Here is a 15,184-nt window from a genome sequence, read left to right as displayed (position 1 = left end):
TAAATTCTTTTCGGAATCGGAGCGTAAGGCGGCAACAGAGCAAAATGTCAACGGCAGCCGGGATTCCCAGCCAGTGTCCCATGCCGGTACTTACCGGGCCCTAAGATCTGTACCAGTCTGCGATCTGACGAGAGCAGGCGCGTTAAGCTTAGGATGGCCGTCGACAGCTTCACACCTTGTATACTGTGGATTTAAGCATCAATAAATTCTTTTCGGAATCGAAGCGGAGGGCAGCAATAGAGCAAAATGTCAACGGCACCTGGGATTCCCAGCCAGTCTCCCATGCCAGTACTTACCGGGCCCTAAGCTGGGTAGCAGTCTGCGATCTGACGAGAGCAGGCGCGTTCAGCTTAGGATGGTCGTTGACAGCTTCTCACCCTTTATACTGTGCATTTAAGCATCAATAAATCCTTTTCGGAATCGGAAGGGAAGGCGGCAACAGAGCAAAATGTCAACGGCAGCCGGGATTCCCAGCCAGTGTCTCATGCCGGTACTTACTGGGCCCTAAAATCTGTACCAGTCTGCGATCTGACGAGAGCAGGCGAGTTAAGCTTAGGATGGACGTCGACAGCTTCACACCTTGTATACTGTGGATTTAAGCATCAATAAATTCTTTTCGGAATCGGAGCGGAAGGCAGCAATAGAGCAAAATGTCAACAGCACCCAGGATTCCCAGCCAGTCTCCCATGCCAGTACTTACCGGGCCCTAAGCTGAGTAGCAGTCTGCGATCGGACGAGTGCAGGCGCGTTCAGCTTAGGATGGCCATTGACAGCTTCATGCTTTTTATACTGTGCATTTAAGCATCAATAAATCCTTTTCGGAATCGGAGAGGAAGGCGGCAACAGAGCAAAATGTCAATAGCACCTTGGATTGCCAGCCAGTCTCCCATGCCCGTACTTGCCGGGCAGCAGTCTGCGATCTGACAAGAACAGGCACATTCAGCTTAGGATAGCCGTAGACGGCTTCACACCCTGTATACTGTGGATTTAAGCATCAATAAATCCTTTTCGGAATCGGAGCAAAATGTCTACAGAGCTACAGAGCAAAATGTCAACAACACCTGAGATTCCCAGCCAGTCTCCCATGCTGGTACTTACCGGGCCCTAAGCTGGGTAAAAGTCTGCGATCTGACAAGAACAGGCACATTCAGCTTAGGATAGCCGTAGACGGCTTCACACCCTGTATACTGTGGATTTAAGCATCAATAAATCCTTTTCCAAATCGGAGCGGAAGGCGGCTACAGAGCAAAATGTCAACAACACCTGGGATTCCCAGCCAGTCTCCCATGCTGGTACTTACCGGGCCCTAAGCTGGGTAGCAGTCTGCGATCTGACGAGAGCAGGCGCGTTCAGCTTAGGAAGGCCGTTGACAGCTTCTCACTTTGTATACTGTGGATTTAAGCATCAATAAATAATTTTCGGAATCGGAGCAGAAACAGAGCAAAATGTCAACTGCACCCGGGATTCCCAGCCAGTCTCCCATGCTGGTACTTAACGGGCCCTAAGCTGGGTAGCAGTCTGCGATCTGACGAGGGCAGGCGCGTTCAGCTTAGGATGGCCGTTGACAGCTTCACGCCCTTTAAACTGTGCATTTAAGCATCAGTAAATCCTTTTCCGAATCGGAGCGGAAGGCGGCAACAGATTAAAGTGTCAACTGCACCCAGGATTCCCAGCCAGTTTCCAATGCTGGTACCTACCAGGCCCTAAGCTGGGAAGCAGTCTGCGATCTGACGAGAGCAGGCGCGTTCAGCTTAGGATGGCCGTTGACAGCTTCTCACCCTTTATACTGTGCATTTAGGCATCAATAAATCCTTTTCGGAATCGGAACGGAAGGCGGCAACAGAGCAAAATGTCAACGTCAGCCGGGATTCCCAGCCAGTCTCCCATGCCAGTACTTACCGGGCCCTAAGCTGGGTAGCAGTCTGCGATCTGACGAGAGCAGGCGCGTTCAGCTTAGGATGGCCGTTGACATCTTCATGCCTTGTATACTGTGGATTTAAGCATCAATAAATATTTTTTTTAATCGGAGAGGAAGGCTGCAACAGTTCAAAATGTCAATAGCACCTTGGATTGCCAGCCAGTCTCCCATGCCCGTATTTGCCGGGCAGCAGTCTGCGATCTGACAAGAACAGGCGCATTCAGCTTAGGATAGCCGTAGACGGTTTCACACCCTGTATATTGTGGATTTAAGCATCAATAAATCCTTTTCGGAATCGGAGCAAAATGTCTACAGAGCTACAGAGCAAAATGTCAACAACACCTGAGATTCCCAGCCAGTCTCCCATGCTGGTACTTACCGGGCCCTAACCTGGGTAGCAGTCTGCGATCTGACGAGAGCAGGCGCGTTCAGCTTAGGATGGCCGTTAACAGCTTCATGCCCTTTATACTGTGCATTTTAGCATCAATAAATCCTTTTCCGAATCGGAGCGGAAGGCGGCAACAGATTAAAATGTCAACTGCACCCGGGATTCCCAGCCAGTCTCCCATGCTGGTTCTTACCAGGCCCTAAGCTGGGTAGCAGTCTGCGATCTGCCGAGAGCAGGCGCGTTCAGCTTAGGATGGCCGTTGACAGCTTCACATTTTGTATACTGTGCATTTAAGCATCAATAAATCCTTTTCGGAATCGGAACGGAAGGCGGCAACAGAGCAAAATGTCAACGGCAGCCGGGATTCCCAGCCAGTCTCCCATGCTGGTACTTACCGGGCCCTAAGCTGGGTAGCAGTCTGCGATCGGACGAGAGAAGGCGCATACAGCTAAGGATGGCTGTTGACAGCTTCTCGCCCTTTATACTGTGCATTTAAGCATCAATAAATCCTTTTCGGAATCGGAACGGAACGGAAGGCGGCAACAGAGCAAAATGTCAACGGCAGCCGGGATTCCCAGCCAGTGTCCCATGCCGGTACTTACCGGGCCCTAAGATCTGTACCAGTCTGCGATCTGACGAGAACAGGCGCATTCAGCTTTGGATGGCCGTAGACATCTTCACACCCTGTATACTGTGGATTTAAGCATCAATAAATCCTTTTCGGAATCGGAGCGTAAGGCGGCAACAGAGCAAAATGTCAACGGCAGCCGGGATTCCCAGCCAGTGTCCCATGCCGGTACTTACCGGGCCCTAAGATCTGTACCAGTCTGCGATCTGACGAGAGCAGGCGCGTTAAGCTTAGGATGGCCGTCGACAGCTTCACACCTTGTATACTGTGGATTTAAGCATCAATAAATTCTTTTCGGAATCGAAGCGGAGGGCAGCAATAGAGCAAAATGTCAACGGCACCTGGGATTCCCAGCCAGTCTCCCATGCCAGTACTTACCGGGCCCTAAGCTGGGTAGCAGTCTGCGATCTGACGAGAACAGGCGCATTCAGCTTAGGATGGCCGTAGACATCTTCACACCCTGAATACTGTGGATTTAAGCATCAATAAATTCTTTTCGGAATCGGAGCGTAAGGCGGCAACAGAGCAAAATGTCAACGACACCTGGGATTCCCAGCCAGTCTCCTATGCTGGTACTTACCGGGCCCTAAGCTGGGTAGCAGTCTGCGATCTGACGAGAGCAGGCGCGTTCAGCTTAGGATGGTCGTTGACAGCTTCTCACCCTTTATACTGTGCATTTAAGCATCAATAAATCCTTTTCGGAATCGGAAGGGAAGGCGGCAACAGAGCAAAATGTCAACGGCAGCCGGGATTCCCAGCCAGTGTCTCATGCCGGTACTTACCGGGCCCTAAAATCTGTACCAGTCTGCGATCTGACGAGAGCAGGCGAGTTAAGCTTAGGATGGCCGTCGACAGCTTCACACCTTGTATACTGTGGATTTAAGCATCAATAAATTCTTTTCGGAATCGGAGCGGAAGGCAGCAATAGAGCAAAATGTCAACAGCACCCAGGATTCCCAGCCAGTCTCCCATGCCAGTACTTACCGGGCCCTAAGCTGAGTAGCAGTCTGCGATCGGACGAGTGCAGGCGCGTTCAGCTTAGGATGGCCATTGACAGCTTCATGCTTTTTATACTGTGCATTTAAGCATCAATAAATCCTTTTCGGAATCGGAGAGGAAGGCGGCAACAGAGCAAAATGTCAATAGCACCTTGGATTGCCAGCCAGTCTCCCATGCCCGTACTTGCCGGGCAGCAGTCTGCGATCTGACAAGAACAGGCACATTCAGCTTAGGATAGCCGTAGACGGCTTCACACCCTGTATACTGTGGATTTAAGCATCAATAAATCCTTTTCGGAATCGGAGCGGAAGGCGGCTACAGAGCAAAATGTCAACAACACCTGGGATTCCCAGCCAGTCTCCCATGCTGGTACTTACCGGGCCTAAGCTGGGTAGCAGTCTGTGATCTGACGAGAGCAGGCGCGTTCAGCTCAGGATGGTCGTTGACAGCTTCACGCCCTTTATACTGTGCATTTAAGCATCAATAAATAATTTTCCGAATCGGAGCGGAAGGCGGCAACATAGCAAAATGTCAACTGCACCCGGGATTCCCAGCCAGTCTCCCATGCTGGTACTTACAGGGCCCTAAGCTGGGTAGCAGTCTGCGATCTGACGAGAGCAGGCGCGTTCAGCTTAGGATGGCCGTTGACAGCTTCACATTTTGTATACTGTGCATTTAAGCATCAATAAATCCTTTTCAGAATAGAAACGGAAGGCGGCAACAGAGCAAAATGTCAACGGCAGCCGGGATTCCCAGCCAGTCTCCCATGCTGGTACTTACCGGGCCCTAAGCTGGGTAGCAGTCTGCGATCTGACGAGAGCAGGCGCGTTCAGCTTAGGATGGCCGTTGACAGCTTCTCGCCCTTTATACTGTGCATTTAAGCATCAATAAATCCTTTGCGGAATCGGAACGGAAGGCGGCAACAGAGCAAAATGTCAACGGCAGCCGGGATTCCCAGCCAGTGTCCCATGCCGGTACTTACCGGGCCCTAAGATCTGTACTAGTCTGCGATCTGACGAGAACAGGCGCATTCAGCTTAGGATGGCCGTAGACATCTTCACACCCTGTATACTGTGGATTTAAGCATCAATAAATCCTTTTCGGAATTGGAGCGTAAGGCGGCAACAGAGCAAAATATCAACGACACCTGGGATTCCCAGCCAGTCTCCCATGCTGGTACTTAACGGGCCCTAAGCTGGGTAGCAGTCTGTGATCTGACGAGAGCAGGCGCGTTCAGTTTAGGATGGCCGTTGACAGCTTCACACTTTGTATACTGTGGATTTAAGCATCAATAAATAATTTTCGGAATCGGAGCAGAAACAGAGCAAAATGTCAACTGCACCCAGGATTCCCAGCCAGTCTCCCATGCTGGTACTTACCAGGCCCGAAGCTGGGAAGCAGTCTGCGAGCTGACGAGAACAGGCGCATTTAGCTTAGGATGGCCGTAGACATCTTCACACCCTGTATACTGTGCATTTAAGCATCAATAAATCCTTTTCAGAATCGGAACGGAAGGCGGCAACAGATTAAAATGTCAACTGCACCCGGGATTCCCAGCCAGTCTCCCATGCTGGTACTTACCAGGCCCTAAGCTGGGTAGCAGTCTGCGATCTGATGAGAGCAGGCGTGTTCAGCTTAGGATGGCCGTTGACAGCTTCGCATTTTGTATACTGTGCATTTAAGCATCAATAAATCCTTTTCGGAATCGAAACGGAAGGCGGCAACAGAGCAAAATGTCAACGGCAGCCGGGATTCCCAGCCAGTCTCCCATGCTGGTAATTACCGGGCCCTAAGCTGGGTAGCAGTCTGCGATCTGACGAGAGCAGGCGCGTTCAGCTTAGGATGGCCGTTGACAGCTTCTCGCCCTTTATACTGTGCATTTAAGCATCAATAAATCCTTTTCGGAATCGGAACGGAAGGCGGCAACAGAGCAAAATGTCAACGGCAGCCGGGATTCCCAGCCAGTGTCCCATGCCGGTACTTACCGGGCCCTAAGATCTGTACCAGTCTGCGATCTGACGAGAACAGGCGCATTCAGCTTAGGATGGCCGTAGACATCTTCACACCCTGTATACTGTGGATTTAAGCATCAATAAATCCTTTTCGGAATCGGAGCGTAAGGCGGCAACAGAGCAAAATGTCAATGACACCTGGGATTCCCAGCCAGTCTCCCATAATGGTACTTAACGGGCCCTAAGCTGGGTAGCAGTCTGCGATCTGACGAGAGCAGGCGTGTTCAGCTTAGGATGGCCGTTGACAGCTTCTCTCTTTGTATACTGTGGATTTAAGCATCAATAAATAATTTTCGGAATCGGAGCAGAAACAGAGCAAAATGTCAACTGCACCCGGGATTCCCAGCCAGTCTCCCATGCTGGTACTTACCAGGCCCGAAGCTGGGAAGCAGTCTGCGATCTGACGAGAACAGGCGCATTCAGCTTAGGATGGCCGTAGACATCTTCACACCCTGTATACTGTGGATTTAAGCATCAATAAATTCTTTTCGGAATCGGAGCGTAAGGCGGCAACAGAGCAAAATGTCAACGGCAGCCGGGATTCCCAGCCAGTGTCCCATGCCGGTACTTACCGGGCCCTAAGATCTGTACCAGTCTGCGATCTGACGAGAGCAGGCGCGTTAAGCTTAGGATGGCCGTCGACAGCTTCACACCTTGTATACTGTGGATTTAAGCATCAATAAATTATTTTCGGAATCGAAGCGGAGGGCAGCAATAGAGCAAAATGTCAACGGCACCTGGGATTCCCAGCCAGTCTCGCATAACAGTACTTACCAGGCCCTAAGTTGGGTAGCAGTCTGCGATCTGACGAGACCAGGCGCGTTCAGCTTAGGATGGCCGTTGACAGCATCTCGCCCTTTATACTGTGCATTTAAGCATCAATAAATCCTTTTCGGAATCGGAACGGAAGGCGGCAACAGAGCAAAATGTCAACGGCAGCCGGGATTCCCAGCCAGTGTCTCATGCCGGTACTTACCGGGCCCTAAAATCTGTACCAGTCTGCGATCTGACGAGAGCAGGCGAGTTAAGCTTAGGATGGCCGTCGACAGCTTCACACCTTGTATACTGTGGATTTAAGCATCAATAAATTCTTTTCGGAATCGGAGCGGAAGGCAGCAATAGAGCAAAATTTCAACAGCACCCAGGATTCCCAGCCAGTCTCCCATGCCAGTACTTACCGGGCCCTAAGCTGGGTAGCAGTCTGCGATCGGACAAGTGCAGGCGCGTTCAGCTTAGGATGGCCATTGACAGCTTCATGCTTTTTATACTGTGCATTTAAGCATCAATAAATCCTTTTCGGAATCGGAGAGGAAGGCGGCAACAGAGCAAAATGTCAATAGCACCTTGGATTGCCAGCCAGTCTCCCATGCCCGTACTTGCCGGGCAGCAGTCTGCGATCTGACAAGAACAGGCACATTCAGCTTAGGATAGCCGTAGACGGCTTCACACCCTGTATACTGTGGATTTAAGCACCAATAAATCCTTTTCGGAATCAGAGCGGAAGGCGGCTACAGAGCAAAATGTCAACAACACCTGGGATTCCCAGCCAGTCTCCCATGCTGGTACTTTCCGGGACTAAGCTGGGTAGCAGTCTGCGATCTGACAAGAGCAGGCGCGTTCAGCTTAGGATGGCTGTTGACAGCTTCATGCTTTTTATACTGTGCATTTAAGCATCAATAAATAATTTTCCGAATCGGAGCGGAAGGCGGCAACAGAGCAAAATGTCAACTGCACCCGGGATTCCCAGCCAGTGTCCCATGCCGGTACCTACCGGGCCCTGAGATCTGTACCAGTCTGCGATCTGACGAGAGCAGGCGCGTTAAGCTTAGGATGGCCGTTGACAGCTTCACACTTTGTATACTGTGGATTTAAGCATCAATAAATAATTTTCGGAATCGGAGCAGAAACAGAGCAAAATGTCAACTGCACCCGGGATTCCCAGACAGTCTCCCATGCTGGTACTTACCAGGCCCGAAGCTGGGAAGCAGTCTGCGATCTGACGAGAACAGGCGCATTCAGCTTAGGATGGCCGTAGACATCTTCACACCCTGTATACTGTGGATTTAAGCATCAATAAATCCTTTTCGGAATCGGAGCGTAAGGCGGCAACAGAGCAAAATGTCAACGGCAGCCGGGATTCCCAGCCAGTGTCCCATGCCGGTACTTACCGGGACCTAAGATCTGTACCAGTCTGCGATCTGACGAGAGCAGGCGCGTTAAGCTTAGGATGGCCGTTGACAGCTTCACACCTTGTATACTGTGGATTTAAGCATCAATAAATTATTTTCGGAATCGGAGCGGAGGGCAGCAATAGAGCAAAATGTCAACGGCACCTGGGATTCCCAGCCAGTCTCCCATGCCAGTACTTACCGCGCCCTAAGCTGGGTAGCAGTCTGCGATCTGACGAGAGCAGGCGCGTTCAACTTAGGATGGCCATTGACAGCTTCATGCTTTTTATACTGTGCATTTAAGCATCAATAAATCCTTTTCGGAATCGGAGAGGAAGGCGGCAACAGAGCAAAATGTCAATAGTTCCTTGGATTGCCAGCCAGTCTCCCATGCCCGTACTTGCCGGGCAGCAGTCTGCGATCTGACAAGAACAGGCACATTCAGCTTAGGATAGCCGTAGACGGCTTCACACCCTGTATACTGTGGATTTAAGCATCAATAAATCCTTTTCGGAATCGAAGCGGAAGGCGGCTACAGAGCAAATTGTCAACAACACCTGGGATTCCCATCCAGTCTCCCATGCTGATACTTACCGGGCCCTAAGCTGGGTAGCAGTCTGCGATCTGACGAGAGCAGGCGCGTTCAGCTTAGGATGGCCGTTGACAGCTTCCCACTTTGTATACTGTGGATTTAAGCATCAATAAATAATTTTCGGAATCGGAGCAGAAACATAGCAAAATGTCAACGGCAGCTGGGATTCCAGCCAGTCTCCCATGCTGGTACTTACCAGGCCCGAAGCTGGGTAGCAGTCTGCGATCTGACGAGAACAGGCGCATTCAGCTTAGGAAGGCCGTAGACATCTTCACACCCTGTATACTGTGGATTTAAGCATCAATAAATCCTTTTCGGAATCGGAGCGGAAGGCGGCAACAGATCAAAATGTCAACGACACCTGGGATTCCCAGCCAGTCTCCCATTCTGGTACTTACCGGGCCCTAAGCTGGGTAGCAGTCTGCGATCTGACGAGAGCAGGCACGTTCAGCTTAGGATGGCCGTTGCAGCTTCTCGCCCTTTATACTGTGCATTTAAGCATCAATAAATCCTTTTCGGAATCGGAACGGAACGGAAGGCGGCAACAGAGCAAAATGTCAACGGCAGCCGGGATTCCCAGCCAGTGTCTCATGCCGGTACTTACCGGACCCTAAGATCTGTACCAGTCTGCGATCTGACGAGAGCAGGCGCGTTAAGCTTAGGATGGCCGTCGACAGCTTCACACCTTGTATACTGTGGATTTAAGCATCAATAAATTCTTTTCGGAATCGGAGCGGAAGGCAGCAATAGAGCAAAATGTCACCAGCACCCGGGATTCCCAGCCAGTCTCCCATGCCAGTTCTTACCGGGCCCTAAGCTGTGTAGCAGTCTGCGATCGGACAAGTGCAGGCGCGTTCAGCTTAGGATGGCCATTGACAGCTTAATGCTTTTTTATACTGTGCATTTAAGCATCAATAAATCCTTTTCGGAATCGGAGAGGAAGGCGGCAACAGAGCAAAATGTCAATAGCACCTTGGATTGCCAGCCAGTCTCTCATGCCCGTACTTGCCGGGCAGCAGTCTGCGATCTGACAAGAACAGGCACATTCAGCTTAGGATAGCCGTAGACGGCTTCACACCCTGTATACTGTGGATTTAAGCATCAATAAATCCTTTTCGGAATCGGAGCGGAAGGCGGCTACAGAGCAAAATGTCAACAACACCTGGGATTCCCAGCCAGTCTCCCATGCTGGTACTTACCGGGCCCTAAGCTGGGTAGCAGTCTGCGATCTGACGAGAGCAGGCACGTTCAGCTTAGGATGGCCGTTGACAGCTTCGCGCCCTTTATACTGTGCATTTAAGCATCAATAAATAATTTTCCGAATCGGAGCGGAAGGCGGCAACAGAGCAAAATGTCAACTGCACCCGGGATTCCCAGCCAGTCTCCCATGCTGGTACTTACCAGGCCCTAAGCTGGGTAGCAGTCTGCGATCTGACGAGAGCAGGCGCGTTCAGCTTAGGATGGCCGTTGACAGCTTCTCGCCCTTTATACTGTGCATTTAAGCATCAATAAATCCTTTTCGGAATCGGAACGGAAGGCGGCAACAGAGCAAAATGTCAACGGCAGCCGGGATTCCCAGCCAGTGTCCCATGCCGGTACTTACCGGGCCCTAAGATCTGTACCAGTCTGCGATCTGACGAGAACAGGCGCATTTAGCTTAGGATGGCCGTAGACATCTTCACACCCTGTATACTGTGCATTTAAGCATCAATAAATCCTTTTCAGAATCGGAACGGAAGGCGGCAACAGATTAAAATGTCAACTGCACCCGGGATTCCCAGCCAGTCTCCCATGCTGGTACTTACCAGGCCCTAAGCTGGGTAGCAGTCTGCGATCTGATGAGAGCAGGCGCGTTCAGCTTAGGATGGCCGTTGACAGCTTCACATTTTGTATACTGTGCATTTAAGCATCAATAAATCCTTTTCGGAATCGAAACGGAAGGCGGCAACAGAGCAAAATGTCAACGGCAGCCGGGATTCCCAGCCAGTGTCCCATGCCGGTACTTACCGGGCCCTAAGATCTGTACCAGTCTGCGATCTGACGAGAACAGGCGCATTCAGCTTAGGATGGCCGTAGACATCTTCACACCCTGTATACTGTGGATTTAAGCATCAATAAATCCTTTTCGGAATCGGAGCGGAAAGCAGCAATAGAGCAAAATGTCAACGGCACCCGGGATTCCCAGCCAGTCTCCCATGCTGGTACTTACCGGGCCCTAAGCTGGGTAGCAGTCTGCGATCTGACGAGAGCAGGCGCGTTCAGCTTAGGATGGCCATTGACAGCTTCATGCTTTTTATACTGTGCATTTAAGCATCAATAAATTCCTTTTCGGAATCGGAGAGGAAGGCGGCAACAAAGCAAAATGTCAATAGCACCTTGGATTGCCAGCCAGTCTCCCATGCCTGTACTTGCCGGGCAGCAGTCTGCGATCTGACAAGAACAGGCACATTCAGCTTAGGATAGCCGTAGACGGCTTCACACCCTGAATACTGTGGAATTAAGCATCAATAAATCCTTTTCGGAATCGGAGCGGAAGGCGGCTACAGAGCAAAATGTCAACAACACCTGGGATTCCCAGCCAGTCTCCCATGCTAGTACTTACCGGGCCCTAAGCTGGGTAGCAGTCTGCGATCTGACGAGAGCAGGCGCGTTCAGCTTAGGATGGCTGTTGACAGCTTCACGCCCTTTATACTGTGCATTTAAGCATCAATAAATCCTTTTCCGAATCGGAGCGGAAGGCAGCAACAGATTAAAATGTCAACTGCACCCGGGATTCCCAGCCAGTCTCCCATGCTGGTACTTACCAGGCCCTAAGCTGGGTAGCAGTCTGCGATCTGACGAGAGCAGGTGCGTTCAGCTTCGGATGGCCGTTGACAGCTTCACACTTTGTATACTGTGCATTTAAGCATCAATAAATCCTTTTCGGAATCGGAACTGAAGGCGGCATAAGAGCAAAATGTCAACGGCAACCGGGATTCCCAGCCAGTCTCCCATGCCAGTACTTACCGGGCCCTAAGCTGGGTAGCAGTCTGCAATGTGACGAGAGCAGGCGCGTTCAGCTTAGGATGGCCATTGACAGCTTCATGATTTTTATACTGCGCATTTAAGCATCAATAAATCCTTTTTCGGAATCGGAGCGAAAGGCGGCAACAGAGCAAAATGTCAACTGCACCCGGGATTCCCAGCCAGTCTCCCATGCCGGTACTTACTGAGCCCTAAGCTGGGTAGCAGTCTGCAATCTGACGAGAGCAGGCACGTTCAGCTTAGGATGGCCGTTGACAGCTTCTCGCCCTTTATACTGTGCATTTAGGCATCAATAAATCTTTTTCGGAATCGGAACGGAAGGCGGCAACAGAGCAAAATGTCAACGGCAGCCGAGATTCCCAGCCAGTGTCCCATGCCAGTACTTACCAGGCCCTAAGCTGGGTAGCAGTCTGCGATCTGACGAGAGCAGGCACGTTCAGCTTAGGATGGCCATTGACAGCTTCATGATTTTTATACTGTGCATTTAAGCATCAATAAATCCTTTTCGGAATCGGAACGGAAGGCGGCAACAGAGCAAAATGTCAACTGCACCCGGGATTCCCAGCCAGTCTCCCATGCCGGTACTTAATGGGCCCTAGGCTGGGTAGCAGTCTGCGATCTGACGAGAGCAGGTGCGTTCAGCTTAGGATGGCCATTGACAGCTTCATGCTTTTTATACTGTGCATTTAAGCATCAATAAATCCTTTTCCGAATCAGAGCGGAAGGCAGCAACAGATTAAAATGGCAACTGCACCCGGGATTTCCAGCCAGTCTCCCATGCTGGTACTTACCAGGCCCTAAGCTGGGTAGCAGTCTGCGATCTGACGAGAGCAGGCGCGTTCAGCTTAGAATGGCCGTTGACAGCTTCACACTTTGTATACTGTGCATTTAAGCATCAATAAATCCTTTTCGGAATCGGAACTGAAGGCGGCATAAGAGCAAAATGTCAACGACAACCGGGATTCCCAGCCAGTCTCCCATGCCAGTACTTACCGGGCCCTAAGCTGGGTAGCAGTCTGCGATGTGACGAGAGCAGGCGCGTCCAGCTTCGGATGGCCATTGACAGCTTCATGATTTTTATACTGCGCATTTAAGCATCAATAAATCCTTTTTCGGAATCGGAGCGGAAGGCGGCAACAGAGCAAAATGTCAACTGCACCCGGGATTCCCAGCCAGTCTCCCATGCCGGTACTTACTAAGCCCTAAGCTGGGTAGCAGTCTGCAATCTGACGAGAGCAGGCGCGTTTAGCTTAGGATGGCCGTTGACAGCTTCTCGCCCTTTATACTGTGCATTTAGGCATCAATAAATCCTTTTCGGAATCGGAAACGGAAGGCGGCAACAGAGCAAAATGTCATCGGCAGCCGGGATTCCCAGCCAGTCTCCCATGCTGGTACTTACCGGGCCCTAAGATCTGTACCAGTCTGCGATCTGACGAGAACAGGCGCATTCAGCTTAGGATGGCCGTTGACAGGTTCACACTTTGTATACTGTGCATTTAAGCATCAATAAATCCTTTTCGGAATCGGAACCGGAACGGAAGGCGACAACAGAGCAAAATGTCAACGGCAGTCGGGATTCCCAGCCAGTGTCCCATGCCGGTACTTACCGGGCCCTAAGATCTGTACCAGTCTGCGATCTGACGAGAGCAGGCGCGTTAAGCTTAGGATGGCCGTTGACAGCTTCACACTTTGTATACTGTGGATTTAAGCATCAATAAATAATTTTCGGAATCGAAGCGGAGGGCAGCAATAGAGCAAAATGTCAACGGCACCTGGGATTCCCAGCCAGTCTCGCATAACAGTACTTACCAGGCCCTAAGTTGGGTAGCAGTCTGCGATCTGACGAGACCAGGCGCGTTCAGCTTAGGATGGCCGTTGACAGCATCTCGCCCTTTATACTGTGCATTTAAGCATCAATAAATCCTTTTCGGAATCGGAACGGAAGGCGGCAACAGAGCAAAATGTCAACGGCAGCCGGGATTCCCAGCCAGTGTCTCATGCCGGTACTTACCGGGCCCTAAAATCTGTACCAGTCTGCGATCTGACGAGAGCAGGCGAGTTAAGCTTAGGATGGCCGTCGACAGCTTCACACCTTGTATACTGTGGATTTAAGCATCAATAAATTCTTTTCGGAATCGGAGCGGAAGGCAGCAATAGAGCAAAATTTCAACAGCACCCAGGATTCCCAGCCAGTCTCCCATGCCAGTACTTACCGGGCCCTAAGCTGGGTAGCAGTCTGCGATCGGACAAGTGCAGGCGCGTTCAGCTTAGGATGGCCATTGACAGCTTCATGCTTTTTATACTGTGCATTTAAGCATCAATAAATCCTTTTCGGAATCGGAGAGGAAGGCGGCAACAGAGCAAAATGTCAATAGCACCTTGGATTGCCAGCCAGTCTCCCATGCCCGTACTTGCCGGGCAGCAGTCTGCGATCTGACAAGAACAGGCACATTCAGCTTAGGATAGCCGTAGACGGCTTCACACCCTGTATACTGTGGATTTAAGCACCAATAAATCCTTTTCGGAATCAGAGCGGAAGGCGGCTACAGAGCAAAATGTCAACAACACCTGGGATTCCCAGCCAGTCTCCCATGCTGGTACTTTCCGGGACTAAGCTGGGTAGCAGTCTGCGATCTGACAAGAGCAGGCGCGTTCAGCTTAGGATGGCTGTTGACAGCTTCATGCTTTTTATACTGTGCATTTAAGCATCAATAAATAATTTTCCGAATCGGAGCGGAAGGCGGCAACAGAGCAAAATGTCAACTGCACCCGGGATTCCCAGCCAGTGTCCCATGCCGGTACCTACCGGGCCCTGAGATCTGTACCAGTCTGCGATCTGACGAGAGCAGGCGCGTTAAGCTTAGGATGGCCGTTGACAGCTTCACACTTTGTATACTGTGGATTTAAGCATCAATAAATAATTTTCGGAATCGGAGCAGAAACAGAGCAAAATGTCAACTGCACCCGGGATTCCCAGACAGTCTCCCATGCTGGTACTTACCAGGCCCGAAGCTGGGAAGCAGTCTGCGATCTGACGAGAACAGGCGCATTCAGCTTAGGATGGCCGTAGACATCTTCACACCCTGTATACTGTGGATTTAAGCATCAATAAATCCTTTTCGGAATCGGAGCGTAAGGCGGCAACAGAGCAAAATGTCAACGGCAGCCGGGATTCCCAGCCAGTGTCCCATGCCGGTACTTACCGGGACCTAAGATCTGTACCAGTCTGCGATCTGACGAGAGCAGGCGCGTTAAGCTTAGGATGGCCGTTGACAGCTTCACACCTTGTATACTGTGGATTTAAGCATCAATAAATTATTTTCGGAATCGGAGCGGAGGGCAGCAATAGAGCAAAATGTCAACGGCACCTGGGATTCCCAGCCAGTCTCCCATGCCAGTACTTACCGCGCCCTAAGCTGGGTAGCAGTCTGCGATCTGACGAGAGCAGGCGCGTT

General features: G+C 50.9%; 12 pseudogenes; all 12 read right to left on the bottom strand.

Moving 5' to 3' along the window:
* Positions 1-247: 247 nt before the first annotated feature.
* Positions 248-367, bottom strand: LOC130323016 (5S ribosomal RNA; annotated as a pseudogene).
* Positions 368-1,251: 884 nt separating this feature from the next.
* On the bottom strand, positions 1,252-1,371 carry LOC130352490 (5S ribosomal RNA; annotated as a pseudogene).
* A 1,892-nt stretch (positions 1,372-3,263) lies between these two features.
* LOC130323528 (5S ribosomal RNA) lies at positions 3,264-3,383 on the bottom strand (annotated as a pseudogene).
* Positions 3,384-3,465: 82 nt separating this feature from the next.
* On the bottom strand, positions 3,466-3,585 carry LOC130348061 (5S ribosomal RNA; annotated as a pseudogene).
* A 1,079-nt stretch (positions 3,586-4,664) lies between these two features.
* Positions 4,665-4,784, bottom strand: LOC130333431 (5S ribosomal RNA; annotated as a pseudogene).
* Positions 4,785-5,465: 681 nt separating this feature from the next.
* On the bottom strand, positions 5,466-5,585 carry LOC130335750 (5S ribosomal RNA; annotated as a pseudogene).
* Positions 5,586-9,855: 4,270 nt separating this feature from the next.
* LOC130346376 (5S ribosomal RNA) lies at positions 9,856-9,975 on the bottom strand (annotated as a pseudogene).
* Positions 9,976-10,057: 82 nt separating this feature from the next.
* Positions 10,058-10,177, bottom strand: LOC130349093 (5S ribosomal RNA; annotated as a pseudogene).
* Positions 10,178-10,461: 284 nt separating this feature from the next.
* LOC130327886 (5S ribosomal RNA) lies at positions 10,462-10,581 on the bottom strand (annotated as a pseudogene).
* A 284-nt stretch (positions 10,582-10,865) lies between these two features.
* Positions 10,866-10,985, bottom strand: LOC130316966 (5S ribosomal RNA; annotated as a pseudogene).
* Positions 10,986-11,258: 273 nt separating this feature from the next.
* LOC130316900 (5S ribosomal RNA) lies at positions 11,259-11,378 on the bottom strand (annotated as a pseudogene).
* An 82-nt stretch (positions 11,379-11,460) lies between these two features.
* Positions 11,461-11,580, bottom strand: LOC130352672 (5S ribosomal RNA; annotated as a pseudogene).
* Positions 11,581-15,184: the final 3,604 nt, after the last annotated feature.

Source organism: Hyla sarda, chromosome 1, assembly GCF_029499605.1.
Source record: "Hyla sarda isolate aHylSar1 chromosome 1, aHylSar1.hap1, whole genome shotgun sequence".
NCBI classification, from domain to species: domain Eukaryota; kingdom Metazoa; phylum Chordata; class Amphibia; order Anura; family Hylidae; genus Hyla; species Hyla sarda.
This window is presented reverse-complemented; position numbering and strand designations above follow the sequence as displayed.